The following is a 14,865-nucleotide window of genomic DNA, read 5'->3' as shown; positions in this document are numbered from 1 at the left end:
ACTTTGAGGGCCTGCAGGGAGTGGGCTTCCATACTGCCTGCAAATCGCAGGCATGAGGAAGCCTTCTGCACTGCCTCTGACAGATCGCTGAGATCTGTCACCGCAATCTTAGAAGTGACAGATCAGCGATCTGTCACATGACAGTTATTTCCCCCCTGGGACAATGTAATAAAGTAAAAAAAAAAAAGTGTAAAAATAATTTATAAAAAATCGCTAAATAAATAAATAAAAATTCCCTAATAAATTCATTTTTAGTAAATAAAAAACCAATAAAAGTACACATATTTAGCATTGCTGCGTCCGTAACGAACCGCCCAATAAAACTGTCCCATTAGTTAATCCCTTCAGGTGTCTCTGCACCGTTAGTCACTATGTGTTTCAGGTGTCTCTGTACCCTTAGTCACTATATGTTTCAGGTGTCTCTGCACCCTTAGTCACTATGCATTTCAAGTGTCTCTGCACCCTTAGTCATGATGCATTTTAAGTGTTTCTGCCCCCTTAGTTACTATGTGTTTCAGGTGTCTCTGCACCCTTAGTCATGACTAAAAGTGAAGAGACACCTGAAAGGTGTAAATGCTATCGCTAACGTGAAGGTTTAATTCTTTATCATCTGTACTATAATGCCCCATGAGCTGGATCCCTGCTTCCTTCATCGGTTGCATGTCCACGCTATGACAAGGTTTTTCCATGCTCTTAGACACTGGGATATACCAATGGTGAGCTGATGGCCTCTGTTGTATTGAATCTTTAAAGGGTACCTATCTTTAACCTGTATCTAATGAAAAAAAGAAAAATACTTAAAGGGATCCTGTTACTAAGCTCCACGAATTCTGCCAGGTATGTATTTCACTGAAACAGTGTGGTGTATACACATGGGAGAGACCTGTCAATCAACTGTAGTTGGGCAGGGAGAAGTCTGCAAGGGGCAGGGCTGGTCTAATCAGATCTCTTCCTACAGTCCCCATGCAGCTTTTCAAACTATGTAACCTCTGAAAAACGCAGTATTTCAAAAAAAGATATATAAGGCTCTAATTTGTGGTGTCCATGGTATGAGCTGTGTATAGAGGTTGTTTGATTAGAATATATTGATATATTTTTATGAATCAAAGCCCCCTTTTGATTCAGCTGCAAGGAGAGTTTTAAACAAATAACAATGACAATTTGCTCCAAAATGTGCCAAAACCTAGAGGAACTCATAAAAGTACATCTGTCACAGAGACAGCCCACAGGCAAGTCGTTCTTTTATTTTTGGTCAAGTGTTTTCTAATGAAAAAGTTCATTTGATGTGTTCATGTCCTCTAATATTTTGCAGCCATAACAATATTAAATGTACCTGTGCATCACAATTTAGTTTTAATAAAAAATAATTTTATTTAAAATTTAATTTATATTGGATTGTATGGAGATGTTTATTAATATATGTTTAAATATCATATTCACTAGCTAAAATGAATGGGAAATTATACATGCAAATACAATTTAATTTTATCCATAGTATTACTCTGTATTTCAGTTGCTTACATAAAAATTGAGATATAGGTGTAGGTCATTATTTGTAGCTTAGAAGTTTATCATATCTGGATTATTATCTGACCTTCTACCTACAGTAATGGAATACATAAACCTACTGAATCATACCTTGTGGTTTAATAAATTTGCATTGACAATGGTCCTTAAAATTTCAGAGAATATGAGAGGCAAGGTTAATTAAGGTAGAGGATATTTCTTTTTCATACATTTAAAGAGTGAGATTGCAAAAAGTTTTGGGTTACACCTTTTAAATTTATCATCTACTAAATGGCGGCCCAATGCTATCGCATCCGGAGGGCACAGTGCTCTGCACGTGGGATTTCCATTACAAAGAGAGAGATATATTAACCTTCCGACGGCCCCTGATCTCCTCTCCACTCTCCCAGCATCTTACGGTCCCAGTAATGCTTAGCGCGAAGGACCGGAGATGACGTCACTCTCGCGCGAGCACGACGTCATCAGCAGTCTTTCGCGCAAAGCATTACTGGGACCAGAAGATCCGGGCGCGTGGTCAGAGGAGGGAAAGAGTCCGGGGGCCGTCGGAAGGTGAGTATATCACTATTTTTTATTTTAATTCTATTTTTTTACAGGTTTATGGTACCCAGGGCCTGGAGGAGAGTCTCCTCTCCTCCGGACCCTGAGTAACATCTGCACATTGAGCGCTGCACCTGTCATCTCCCGGCTGCGTCGCCGCTGACCTCCGTCGCCGCAGATCTCCCGAGGGTAGTGGTGGTGTGCGTCGTTCGAATGTCGCACCAATTCACGACCGGACTGTGCCTGTCGCTGATTGGCCGCGGCTGGCCGGGCGTGACCAATCAGTGATGCGGGATTTCCATTACAGACAGATAGGCAGACAGAATTAGACGATTATATAGCAGATATGTACAGTTGTGGCCAAAAGTATTGACACCCCTGCAATTCTGTCAGATATTATTATTATTATTATTATTATTATTATTATTATTATGCATTTATATAGCGCCATTTATTCCATGGCGCTTTACATGTCAAAAGGGGAATTATAGACAAGTGTAATATATACAAGAATAATAAACAAGGGACGCACAAGCACAAAAGGAGAGGGGACCCTGCCCGCGAGGGCTCACAGTCTACAGGGATACTCAGTTTCTTCCTGAAAATGATTGCAAACACAAATTCTTTGTTATTATTATCTTCATTTAATTTGTCTTAAATGAAAAAACACAAAAAGAATTGTCCTAAAGCCAAATTGGATATAATTCCACACCAAACATAAAAAAGAGGGTGGACAAAAGTATTGGCACTGTTCGAAAAATCATGTGATGCTTCTCTAATTTGTGCAATTAACGGCACCTGTAACTTACCTGTGGCACCTAACAGGTGTTGGCAATAACTAAATCACACTTGCAGCCAGTTGACATGGATTAAAGTTGACTCAACCTCTGTCCTGTGTCCTTGTGTGTACCACATTGAGCATGGAGAAAAGAAAGAAGACCAAAGAACTGTCTGAGGACTTGAGAAACCAAATTGTGAGGAAGCATGAGCAATCTCAAGGCTACAAGTCCATCTCCAAAGACCTGAATGTTCCTGTTTCTACCGTGCGCAGTGTCATCAAGAAGTTTAAAGCCCATGGCACTGTGGCTAACCTCCCTAGATATCGACGGAAAAGAAAAATTGACAAGAGATTTCAACGCAAGATTGTGCGGATGTTGGATAAAGAACCTCGACTAACATCCAAACAAGTTCAAGCTGCCCTGCAGTCCGAGGGTACAACAGTGTCAACCCGTACTATCCATCGGCATCTGAATGAAAAGGAACTGTATGGTAGGAGACCCAGGAAGACCCCACTTCTTACCCCGAGACATAAAAAAGCCAGGCTGGAGTTTGCCAAAACTTACCTGAAAAAGCCTAAAATGTTTTGGAAGAATGTTCTCTGGTCAGATGAGACAAAAGTAGAGCTTTTTGGGCAAAGGCATCAACATAGAGTTTACAGGAGAAAAAAGATGCATTCAAAGAAAAGAACACGGTCCCTACAGTTAAACATGGTGGAGGTTCCCTGATGTTTTGGAGCTGCTTTGCTGCCTCTGGCACTGGACTGCTTGACCGTGTGCATGGCATTATGAAGTCTGAAGACTACCAACAAATCTCTCCAGTCTCCAGTGCTTTCTCTCAAACCATTTTCTAGTGCTTTTTGAAGTGTGTTTTGGGTCATTGTCCTGCTGGAAGACCCATGACCTCTGAGGGAGACCCAGCTTTCTCACTCTGGGCCCTACATTATGCTGCAAAATTTGTTGGTAGTCTTCAGACTTCATAATGCCATGCACACGGTCAAGCAGTCCAGTGCCAGAGGCTGAGGGTGCCAATACTTTTGTCTGGCCCATTTTTGGAGTTTTGTGTGAAATGATCAATGTTTTGCTTTTTGCTTCATTCTCTTTTGTGTTTTTTCATTTAAGACAAATTAAATGAAGATAATAATACCAAAGAATTTGTGTTTGCAATCATTTTCAGGAAGAAACTAAGTATTATCTGACAGAATTGCAGGGGTGTCAATACTTTTGGCCACAACTGTATGTACACGTATGCGTAGGAGATAAAAATAAATAAAAGGGATGGCTATATCCAAAGTGTGACAAAAGTAAAAAATAATAAATCAAATGCTTATATGGTCCCTGAGATCAGTGATCTGAGGTTATGCTCCATAAATTCAGTGCCCTGAGATAGTGATCCCTGAGATTAATGCTGTGAGATTGTAATGCCTGAGATCAATGCTGAGAGATTGAGATCCCTGAGATGTGTGTTCTGAAATTGCAATCTCTGAGATCAGGGCTTACATTGTGATCCTTGAGATCAATGCTCTGAGATTTTTATCTCTGATATCAGTGTTCTGGAATGCTGATATCTTAGATCAGTGCTCTGAGATTGCAATCTCTGAAATTAATGCTTTGAGATTGTAATCCCTTAGATCAATGCTCTGAGTATGTGATCCCTGAGATTAATTCTGAGATTACTGCCATGAGATTGGGATTCCTGAGATCAATGGTGTAAGATTTTGATACCTGAGATTAGTGTTCTGAAATTGCAATCTGAGATCAGTGCTCTGAGATTGTGATCCCTGAGGTCGATGCACTGCGATTGTGATCCTTTAGATGAGTGCTGATATTGTGATCCATGACATCAATGCTCTGAGATTGCAATCCCTGAGATCAATGCTGTGACATTTTGATCCTTGAGATCAGGGTTTTTAAATTGTGATCCATGAGACCAATGCTCTGAGATTGTGATTCATGAGATCAATGATCTGAGACTGAGATCCATGAGATCAATCCTCTGAGATTGCGATTCAAGAGATCGATGCTCTGAGATTGTGATCCCTGAGATCAGTGCTCAGAAATTGTATTCTCTGAAATCAATGCTTTGAGTATGTAATCCCTAAAATAGATGCTTTGAGATTGAGATACCTGAGATTAATGCTCTGAGATTGTGATCCATGAGGTCAGTGCTCTAAGATTGCGATCTATGAGATCAATACTCCGAGACTGTGATCCATGAGATCAATGCTCTGAGACTGCGATATATGCAATCAATGCTCTGAGACTGCAATCCATGAGATCAATGCTCTAAGACTGCGATCCATGAGATCAATGCTCTGAGATTGCGATTCAAGAGATCGATGCTCTGAGATTGTGATCCCTGAGTGCTTGGAAATTGTGATCTCTGAAATCAATGCTTTGAGTGTGTAATGTCTAAAATCAAAGCTGTGAAATTGTTATACATGACATCAATGCTGTGCGATTGCGATCTTTGAGATCAGTGCTTTGAAAATGTAATCCCTAAAATCAATGCTCTGAGATTGTGATACATGAGATCAAGGCCATGAGATTTCAGTCCTTGAGATTAGTGCTCTGAGATTGCAATGCCTGAGATCGATGCTCTAAAATTGCGATTCCTGTGTTAGGAAAGGCGGAACGCACTAAATAAAAATAAATAATAAAGTGCGTTCGCCGCTCGGGGTCCACCGTGCAGTAGGTGTTACACTGCTGCTAGGTAATGACAGACGAGCAATATGGCGGTATAATGCACACGGGTTAGAATTCACCCGAAGTGCGCAAAGCGGGCTCTGATCACACACAGGCGCCGCAACATAAACATATGAAAACGCTGAGCCTGTCAGTGTCACAGACCACAGGGAAATGCACACACGGTATCTGGTCACAGGAGCAGGACCCAAGATAGAGGAGCTGCATCCATCTAGACCTACCGTGTGTGCGGCGTCGCTACTGCGGACGCCAAGGAGGGCTGCAACTGCAGCGCGGCGTAGGGCACGGCCGCTAGTCAACAAGGCTAGGAAGCAGGCACAATGTCGGACGCTAGAGCAGAGGTGCGGTGTGCACAGTGGTCTAAGGCTTGCCACTGACTGGCGCTGACTGCTGCACTAATTCCCTATCCACATGCGTAATATCAGAGGGAAGGGGTTTCAAATGAGTCAGTCACCAGAGTCATACATCCGTCACCATTCACACATTTAGCTTGAAAAGTCTATACTAGCACATGGCCGAACGGTCATGCGTGCTTTTTATAGCTGTGCGGGACCTTCCAGATCTCCGAGATGGACCAATAAGATCTGGAGCAGGACCTGGGCACATGACTCCCGATCTCCAATGGGAGATCACCTCGTGAGCATGCCCAGTAGGAGCACAGAGGAACTTAGCCTCTGGAGCGGTCTACTGCAAAGTAATCTTCTCTGCAGTAGATAGACAGCAGGAGACCGCAGAATGTGAGGCTCTGGATTCCTGCAGAAACCAGACGCCTAACACCCTGTGATCAATGCTCTGAGACTGAGATCCCTTAGATCAGTTTTCTTAGATTGTACTCCCTTAGATCCGTACCATGTGATTGTGCTCCCTAGTTTCTGGGATTGAATTGTAATAGAGTGTATATTAGGACTAGCTTGAGCTGTAGACGTTCACATTTATTTTTGTCACTTCATTTACAAAAGTAAAATAAACCTGTTAAGAGTTTAAGAGTAAAGTGTTTTTGTATATTTTTTATTGATAAGGATTTATCTTAAAAAATATACTGCTCTTGTAATGCAAAAAAATGAAATGTATAGACACTTTGGGATTGGAATAGAAATTGCAGACAACTACAAAACCACAAATTAATTTTAAAGTCATGTTTTGTAAAGAACAAGGCTGTTTCATTCACAACAATGAATGTCCTTGCCGGAACATTTCGTGCGCAAAACACGTTAGTGAGGCATGGCCTTTATGTCATAACGGTAACCCTGCGATTCTTTGCAAAGCTTTAAGTTCATGAAGACATCATTACCACCCCAAATCTCAGCACCCAGAGTGACATTGTTATTGCTGTTACAAGCAGCAGATATACAGAAGGCTTGTTTGGTTTCATACATTTGAAGGTCATCATCACCATATTAGAGGACATCCTTGTATTAGCTCAGAACCCTTCATTTCTACCTGTCAAAATAATGCCTAAAATTTCCATCCACGTCTGGCCAAGTATCACATATGTGTGAAAATGTCACCTTCTTTCTTCTAATTGAAAAGGATTCCCATGTTCTTTTCCTAAGGCTCTCCCTGGAGCAATATTTATTTTATTATTCACTATAATTATTCACTATAATTTTTTTTTCCTTTCTCCCTTTATTCTTACTAACTTATGATTATGAATGGATGGTTCCTATATATATATGTGTATATATATATATATATATATATATATATATATATATTTGCTCTGGCAAAAATTAAGAGACCACTGCAAAATTTTTCTCTTTATAGCTATATTTCTGAGTGAACTGTAAATTGCTCTTTTATTCTATAAACAACTGACAACATGTCTTCGAATTTCCAAGCAGTAATTTTGTATTTATTTTCAGAAAATGAGAAATGGTCAAAATAACAAAAAAATGCAGTGCTTTCAGACCTCAAATAATGCTAAGAAGACAAGTTCATAATCATTTAGAACTTGTAGGATCTCTACTACCAACAGGTGGCGCTATAGAGTTCAAGTCCTCTTCCTCTCTGAAGAGGCAATTTGCATAATCATTTAGAAACAATACTAATGTTCTAACTCAGGAAGAATGCTGAAATCAATATTTTGTGGAATAACCATGATTTTTAATCACAGCTTTCATGTGTCTGGGCATGCTTTCCACCAGTCTTTCACAATGCTTTTGGGTGACCTTATGCCACTCCTGGCACAAAAATGTAAGCAGTTCTTCTTTGTTTGATGGCTTGTGAATATCCATCTTCCTCTTGATTACATTCCAGAGGTTTTCAATGGGGTTCAGGCCTGGAGATTGGGCTGGCCATGACAGGAATTTGATGTGGTGGTCCTTCATCCACACATTGATTGACCTAGCTGAGCTGTATGGCATGGCGCATTGTCCTGCTGGAAAAAACAGTCCTCAGAGTTCGGGAACATTGCCTGAGCAGAAAGAATCAACTGTTTTTCCAGGATAACCTTGTATGCGGCTTGATTCATACGTCCTTGGCAAAGATTAACCTGCCCAACCGGCCTTGCTAAAGCTTTCCCAGATCATCATCGATCCTCCACCAAATTTCACAGTGGGTGCAAGACACTGTGCCTTGTACGCTTCTCCAGGTCTCCTTCTAACCATTAGATGACCAAGCTTTGGGCAAAGCTGAAAATTAGACTCATCAGAGAAGATTATCTTACTCCAGTCCTCTATGTTCCATTCCTTATGGTCTTTGACAAACTTCAGTCTGGCTCTCCTTTGCTTCTCATTGATGAAAGGCTTTTTCTAGCTTTACATGACTTGAGCCCTTCCTCTAGGAGCCTGTTGCGAACTGTTCTTGCCATGCACTTCACTCCAGCTGCCATTTGCCATTCCTTTTGTAGGTCACTTGATGTAATCCTGCAGTTGCTGAGTAACATTCGAATAAGATGACGGTCATCCCAGTCAGTGGAGAGTCATTTTCACCCTCTGTCGGTCTGTAGCTTTGTTGTCCCAAATATCTGCTGCTTGACATTGTTGTAATGGACTGCAGTCTTAGAAATTTTAAGGATGGAGGCAACATGATGCTCACTGTACCCTCTGCTTGTAAAGCCAGAATTCAGCCCTTCGTTTCCTCATTGAAGACATTTTTTTCAACTCCTTTGGCATGGCTAAAATTTATTTTTTCATTCCTATTGTATTTGGGATATTACTAGCACTTGTTTTGCCATCCAGCTCGTCCTATTGCAAGAGGTTTATGAACAACACAGCGGGGTTTTTTATACTCTCCTTCATTAAATAAGATTTGTTTAAGGTGATCACCTAATCAGAAGCACATTAAGTAGAATGAGGTGTATTCTGATTGGAATTCAACTGACACTGGAATGGCTGTTAGACATGTAGAGAAGCTGATATTTATAAAACTGTGCAGTGGTCTCTTAATTTTTGCCAGAGCTGTATTTGTATATATTAGAATATACAGTATATATTAGAACCATCCATTCATAGTGAAAAGTTAGTCAGAATTAAAAAGAGAAAGAAAATAAAATATATACGGTATATACTCGAGTATGAGCCGAGGCATCTAATTTTGCCACAAAAAACTGGGAAAACTTATTGACTCGAGTATAAGCCTAGGGTAGGAAATGCAGCAGCTATTGGTAAATTTCAAGAATAAAAAAGATACCAATAAAAGTAAAATTAATTGAGAAATCAGTAGGTTAAATGTTTTTGAATATCCCGATTGAATCAGAAGCCCCATATAAAGCTCCATACAGTTCATGGTGGGCCCCATAAGATGCTCCATAGAAAAATATGCCCCATATAATGCTGCACAAAGGTTAATGATGGCCCCCATAAGATGCTTCATATTAAAATACACCTCATATAATGCTGCTTCTGCGAATAAAAAAAATGACATACTCACCTCTCGTCGCTGACAGCTGCTCCACAGCGTTGCCAGCTCTCTGCAGTAACTGTTCAGGCAGAGGGTGTGCACTTAACTTGTCATCGCACCCTCTGACCTGAACGTCACAGCCAGAGGACCCGGAAGACAGAGTGCGGCGGTGGAACGGGAACAGGTGAATATCGCATGGCTCACCCTCCCCCAATCCTACTCACCCTCCTGACACTGCTACATCTCAGTCCCTGCATCTCCGGCCGTGGCGGATGCCAGCATCTCTCTTCCTGTCTTCCTTCCTGTGCTGAGCCGTCACATGGTACCGCTCATTAAAGTAAAGAATATGTGCTCCACGTCTATGGGAACAGAGATGCGTGCATATTCATTACTTTATTGAATGGTACCACATGACCACTCAGTACTGGAAGGAAGATAGGAAGAGAGATGCCGGCCTGCGGACTGAGATGCAGGGAGGGACTTATATGCAGCGAAGACGCCAGATGGGTGAGTATGATGTCTTCTGCTCCCCCACCCTGTCTCCCCCCGCCGGCAATGACATGTGCATAAGCTGAGAGGGGCATTTTCAGCACAAAAAAAGTGCTGAAAATCTCAGCTCATACACGAGTATATACGATATATAGATAATGTTAACAAGCAAATAGTAGTTTGCAGAAAAATTGTAACTCTTGATTAAAAACTATTTCATATACTAAATGTAAAAAGAATACTACCTTCTTTACAAACATTACTTTAAAAAATGCTTTGATTTTCAAGTGATTTATGAGGGTGGGCTTTCTTTTATTTTTAAAGTACTATTTTTGCCCTAAAAAACACAAATGGGACAACACATGGAAAAAAAGTTATACCAAAAGCATGCTTGGTTTTCTTAATAGTATCAGAAAAAAAAATAAAGTGACTGCAAAAAGTGGACTCAAAATGTGAAATAATGCTACAAAAATATTGTTTGATGTGGGTTTTAATATTTCCCTTTATGCTTAAATCTTGCAGCAACATTTTTGAAAAGGAAATCCTCCATAAAAAGTGAGAAACACAGCTTTGCCTAAAACTGCTAAAATCTTAAAGCCTTAGCTCAGAATCAAAGCAATATGTAATAGATGCAACATGGGATATAATATGGTGAAAGTATGTTAAGAGTAGAGTTGAGCAAATTTATTCAAGTCCCAGCTTATTCGGCAAGCTAAAGTGCTTGTTATTATTATTTATTTACATAGCACCATTGAATCCATGGTGCTGTAAGCTACAGCGGAAACCCGGATACTTTGAGTGCGCCAGCTGATTGGCACCGCAGCTGCATGTGTTGCGGCTGTGTCACAGTCACAGCACATGCATAGACAGCCCAACACAGCCGCGACACATGCAGCTGCGGTGCCGATCAGCTGATCAACCGGTGCGCTCCATGTATCCGACTTCCCTTGTAGCTTATTCGGTAAGCGCTATAGCTTGCCGAATAAGCGGGGTCCTGAACAAATTCTCTCAACTCTAGTGAAGAGCTCGCCTACGAAGGTGGGTTCTCTAAACCAGGTGAGCAGCTCTCACTGGAGGTAATGTGGCAGATTAACAGTGCAGATGGATGATATGAGGATCATCGAGAACCAGAATAGCAGGGTATGCAGAATAATAGACAAACAAGCAGGGTAGGTAGCACCAGTTGAAGCTGAGCCAGGTGTGAAGACACATGGGAACAAAAACTATATAGAAAACTGTTATCTTCTAGCAGTGTGTCCAGCTAATCAGAGCAATGAAAGAGAAATAGATACAGCTTGGTAGGTTCTAGGAGGGAATGTTTCATAGCAGAGATGCATGCAAACTACAACTTGTAGAAATTATTACTCACCCTGAGTTAAGAAATGAAGCAGAGAGATGCATTACCTTATTTTCAGAGGCCAGCATCAAGAACAGTTGCGAGAAGTTGATAATTTGTATGCTGAATGGTAGATAAGGACAACACCCAGTAAAATGGATTGAGCTTTTAAATGATGCAGATTGAACGATGGAATTTGGGAATAACAATGGAGAGGATAGACACCTGACCGGATCTGAGACAAGTGAAATAAAAAAAAAACTCTTGGCAAATTTGAGGCAATTGTGGACAATGCTACTAAATATCCAAGCACCTTGCCTAAAATGTCAAAGTAAGAATAATATGCCAGCTTATCTGTGAAGCTCAGGGTGGACTACTACAAAGAAAGGCTGTCTTAATAGAGCAGGGCATGACATTGCAGCAGGGACAGGTGAGGAACACCGTAAGTTTTGTGTTTGACGCCCTTCTGCTACAAGTGATTTCCTTTTGCATGTGTGAATCCTATAGCACCACTTCATATCACAGTGATCACTGTATTAGAGCTTAACTAATCACTGATGACAATGGCATAGAAGGCAGAACTTTCTGGAAATTATGTGGAACAGCAATGACCAAGACCTAGGGCAAGCTGGATTGTAGGCAGGCAAGTGAAACAGGACACACCAGAAAACACACAACAAGTGGTGTAGACAAAGACAGGAGCTGAACAAGTATAGCCAACACAGGTATTGTTGCAGCTTTCCTTGAACATGATGGATAGCCTCTGGCAGAAGAAATGAAGAGGCTAAGGGTACTGTTACACATAGCGATGCTCCAGCGATCCCGACAATGATACGACCTGGTAAGGATCACTGGCACGTCGCTACATGGTCGCTAGTAAGCTGTCAAACAGGCAGATCTACTCAACGACGCAGCAATAATACGGCGATCCGTATAATGACCTCGGCAGTCGCTGCTATGTATCACACGTAGCGAGATCGCTGGCGAGGTCACTGTTGCGTCACAAAACCTGTTAGGTTTCAGCGATCTCGCTGTGTGTGAAGTATCCTAACTTGTTCAAAGAGAAAATACACTTGGATGCTGCAGCATTTGAAGAATAAGCAAGTCCAGAGAGGAGTTTGTTATGCTTACGGCAGACAGTTTGTCAGCATGTTTTAGCCAGAAAACAGATACAGACTGTAGAAATCATAGGGGCTTGTAGAGAAAATAGAAACCTGATAAGGCAACCTTAGAAGTACACAAGAAAGGAATTTTCACTTACTTAATGCTCAAACACATATGAGTATCTTAGCCAGCCTTAAAACGCCTTGAGTGATGATGTCATTAAATTTCGGTGGTCAACTTGTGAAATCAGATGTGGAGCAAAGAAAAAGGTAGCGATACAGCCTAGTCAGATCTAGCCCACTGAGCGTCCTAAAGCTATTAACTATTGCGGTCACAGACAATTATTGAAATTGGGTATGAGAATATAAACCGGAAACCAGAAGCAGTTATGGATAATTTCCCATAGTCCTGACATAACTTGGTAAGGCATTGAGAATTAATGAAGGGCTCTCCAATTTCAATGAAGGGCTTGCTGGTGTATAATGCAAAAAAATCATTAAGAGGTGCATCTCTGTATGCCTTGCCAGAAATCTTACTGAAGTCAGAGACTTGAGTAGCATTTCTGGCATATAAAAAACACCACTTTTACAGAATTTGAAGGGTGGGCATGGGCACATCTCTTCCCACCCTGACTCCTCCCCAGCTCAGCCCATTTTGGCAGAGCCGCTTCTAACTCCACAACGTGCACAAAAACTGCGCCTTTTCAAAGCATAATATGTCAGTTTTCTGACATAAAAACTTTGTTGCATCAAGTTGAATACATATCAAGTTATATACGAAAAATCAAAACCCAATAGTAATATGTAAAAAACTAGGGATTTTTTAAAACTGGCAAATTAAGTATTTGGCGAAAAAAATGGAACAGGTTTATTTATGTTTGGAGACTTTTTAATTTTTTTTAGCAGCAAGAATTTTTTCTTTTTGCTTTTCACTAAAATAACTCTTTTTGCTAAAGAAATTGTTTAACTTTTCACTTTTCAATTAGCCATTAAAAGGTATCAACCACTGAGGACTCTCAATTCTGAATATTTTTTTAACTTTTCAGCACTTTGTAAGAAAATATAGAAATTACTAGGCGGCTTCTTTAATCTTTCATCATGTGATGTGAATATAGAAATGAGAGATTTTGGCATATTTTATTCATACTGTATGGTATTTGGTTTAATTTTTTTCACACTAAATAACCTAAATCCCATTGAGAGCTCATCTGGGTCTAATATGCCGCAGATTCTGGTTACTCACTTGTTATTAACTACCTCTGTCTTCTCAGAACCTCACCTGCTCTTGATAGATTGCAGAAACAGGAGCTTTTCATTCCTCATTAAGAGAAGTTAAGAGACATCAATGTCGAATTGGGACTAGCACTCCCATCAAAAGATGGTGGGCAGTTGTTAAGGGACTAATTTTTATTTTAATAAAGACAGAACAGAATTAAGGGGACTGGTCAAATTTATGCCAAACTTATCACAGTGATGCACACTGGGTGATAACATTTTGCGCATTTTGATTGACAACTTAGACAATTATTCCTACTTTTGGTTGGCTTTTAGTAGACCAATGTTTTAGTTAAAAATTCTGATTCATGTAATGCATGATGCATTTACTAACCAAGTGCAAGAAGATTCTAAAACACAAAGATCTTTTGTATGGCATTTACACCCGTTTTTCAACTCTGCTCCAAACACAATTCTGGCACAATTTTATTGGTAAATTTGCCCCATTATATTACCTTAGCAAAAAATATGTCCTTTTGCTTAGCGAATAAAAGTGGTGACAGCAACTAAACTATTAAAATACTAAAAACGTTTCCCTGTATCTGTCCTGGAAGAGTAAAATACTTTTTTGTAATGTTGCGGTCTCTACCTTTATTCATAATCTCGACATATATTGAGAACTGGGGGAGTTGTCCTGTTAATGGCGTACCTGCACACTTGAATGTCATATGATAGGTGCTGTCCTACCTGGGTTCCTGTTGTACATAGAAATTAATTATAGCTCATCTTTTATTTCTCTAAGGCAGGGGTCCCCAACTTCTGGCTCGAGAGCCATATGTGACTTGTGTGCCCATGTTGTGTGACTCGTGGTTGTCAGCCAGTTTGGTACATTAGGCCTTAGTCTAACAAACAGCTATAAAGAGAGGTTCACCAGATTGTGACTTTTGTGAGTAGCACAATACAGGACAATAGATATGGATGCAAATATACTGTCCTTGAGGCTTTTTGAGATAAACCAAATGTAGCAATCTGGAGACAGGATGATGTTGCTAGTCTGAAAGGTGCTTAAAGATGGATGTGCTAGTATGGCAGAAGTGCGTGATCTGAGAATGTCGAATTGGGATGAGATGGGAACCCCTGGAGGCAAGTGTATGTGATCAGTGTGATTTTTGTGAGAAAGCTTTCACTGTTATTATACCAGTAATGGGGGATTCGGCTCGCAATACTTTTTAGGGATGCAAGTGCAGTATGTCATTAGTTCAGGGAGGAGGTCTGGGTGTGGCTTGTGACCCTGTCTCGGAGCTGAATTAGCTCTCCAGGAAAAAAGTTTGCTGAC

At 40.6% G+C, this 14,865-nt stretch overlaps 1 protein-coding gene across 1 annotated transcript in view; it reads left to right on the top strand.

The window, feature by feature from the left end:
- GABRA1 (gamma-aminobutyric acid type A receptor subunit alpha1) overlaps window positions 1–14,865 on the top strand; it is a 372,903-nt gene that overhangs the window by 168,237 nt on the left and 189,801 nt on the right. The gene's annotated exons all lie outside the window — the stretch shown is intronic.

Source organism: Dendrobates tinctorius, unplaced genomic scaffold (assembly GCF_039654945.1).
Source record: "Dendrobates tinctorius isolate UK_male_01 unplaced genomic scaffold, ASM3965494v1 ptg000067l, whole genome shotgun sequence".
Lineage (NCBI taxonomy): Eukaryota > Metazoa > Chordata > Amphibia > Anura > Dendrobatidae > Dendrobates > Dendrobates tinctorius.
The sequence above is the reverse complement of the archived record's forward strand: the minus strand, read 5'-3'. Positions and strand labels throughout refer to the sequence as shown.